We start from the raw sequence: 1,845 nt of genomic DNA, 5'->3' as shown, positions 1-1,845 counted from the left end.
TTAAGGAAATAATCCTACTTACAATAAAATTAAATACTATAAAATTTTAATAAATCATGCTGAGAGAACTAGTTAGCCCACATGTAAAAGACTAAAACTAAACACACACCCCTCACCATTAACAAAAATTAACTCATGATGGATAAGAGATTTAAATCTAAGATATGAAACTATAAAAACCCTAGAAGGAAGTGTGGGAAAACTCTTAAATCTTAACTTACTAACCTAGGGAAAGAATTTATGAAGACTCCACTAGAAATTACAGCAAGAAAACAAATAAATGGGAATACATTGAAAAAAGGAAAGCAACTTAACAGAATGGGAGAAGGGGCTCGGTACCCACAGCACAGTGGTCACAGAGCCAGCCACATACACTGAAGGTGGCGGGCTGGAACCCGGCCCAGGCCAGCTAACCAACAATGACAACTGCAACAACAAAAGAATAGCTGGGCGTTGTGGCTCTTATTTGTATTTATTTATTTATTTTTGTTTTTAAAGACAGAGTCTCAGCCATGCGTTATAGCAGGTGACTGTAGTCCCAGCTACTTGGGAGGCTGAGGCAAGAGAATCGCTTGAGCCCTAGAGTTTGAGGTTGCTGTGAGCTGTGATGTCGCAACACTCTACTGAGGGTGACATAGTGAGACTCTGTCTCAAAACAAGGAATGGTACAAGGTATTTGCATGCTACCAATCCAACAAAGGGTTATTGACCAGAATCTACAAAGTACTCTAGCAAATCAACCCGAAAAGGTAAAACTACCCCACTAAAAACTAGGCAAGAGAAAGAAAAAGAAACTCTTCTCATGAGGACTTACAAATGTCTAGCTAACACATGAAAAAAATGAACCCACCAGCCTCACGGTATGTGCCTGGCGCCCTAACTGCTGGAGCTATAGATGCCCAGCCTCATTTTTTATAGTCTTAAGGAGAATTAATTCTCAGATAATTTAAGAGCATGAGAAAGAAGACAACCTGAGTGGCATCCATAGCTCATTGGGCAGGGTGCTGGCCACTCACACTGACGCTGGCAGGTTTGAACCTGGCCCCAGCCACCTAAAACAATGACAACTGCACCGAAATATATAGCCCAGCATTGTGGCAAGCGCCTGTAGTCCCAGCCACTTGGGAGGCTAAGGAAAGAGAATGGCTTAAGCCCAAGAGCCTCAGGTTGCCATGACCTATGACACAAAAGTCCAGTTTAAAGACAAGAAGTTCTATTTCATTAGAAAAGACACATGAGGCTTGGCATCTCTAGCACAGTGGGTACAGCTGCGGCCACATGCACAGAGGCTAGCGGGTTGGAATCAAGCCGGGGCCTGCTAAACAACTATGACAACTGCAACAAAAAAGTAGCTGGACATTGCAGTGGCCTGTGTAGTCCCAGCTACTTAGGAGGCTGAGGCAAGAGAATTGCTTAAGCCCAAGAGTTTGAGGTTGCTGTGAGCTGTTAACACCATAGCGCTCTACCAAGGGTGAGAATGAGACTCTGTCCCCAAAAACAAAAGAAAAAGAAGAAAGAGAGAAATGAATTTTGCTTGGGGCTAATCAATTTTCACCTTTGTATTGGACACAATAGAGGGAAAAAAATGACAAAAAGTTTCAAAAAAATTACTTTCCAGATTACCAATTTGACAGCCCCTATATTTAAAATGTATTCTTACGTATTTAAGTACTTAGTATGGTACCGAGTAGAAAAGAGTGAATAATGGAAGATTCTAAAAAATTATTTTCCAATTACTATTTTCTGACAGCCTCTGAAGAATATTTAATAAGAAGCATTTTAGATATGTAGATCCTGCGCTTCACTTTCAAATATGACTGAATTAAAAATAAACAGGAGGGGCTC

At 40.9% G+C, this 1,845-nt stretch overlaps 1 protein-coding gene across 1 annotated transcript in view; it reads right to left on the bottom strand.

Annotated features, from left to right (window-relative positions):
- The window catches only part of LOC100943854 (zinc finger protein 43-like), a gene marked incomplete at its 5' end in the record, with an annotated part of 27,798 nt that overhangs the window by 25,225 nt on the left and 728 nt on the right, over nucleotides 1-1,845 (bottom strand). The window lies entirely within an intron of this gene.

The sequence above is a fragment of the Otolemur garnettii genome, unplaced genomic scaffold (genome assembly GCF_000181295.1).
Source record: "Otolemur garnettii isolate 467f Iridium unplaced genomic scaffold, OtoGar3 scaffold00392, whole genome shotgun sequence".
Lineage (NCBI taxonomy): Eukaryota > Metazoa > Chordata > Mammalia > Primates > Galagidae > Otolemur > Otolemur garnettii.
The sequence above is the reverse complement of the archived record's forward strand: the minus strand, read 5'-3'. Positions and strand labels throughout refer to the sequence as shown.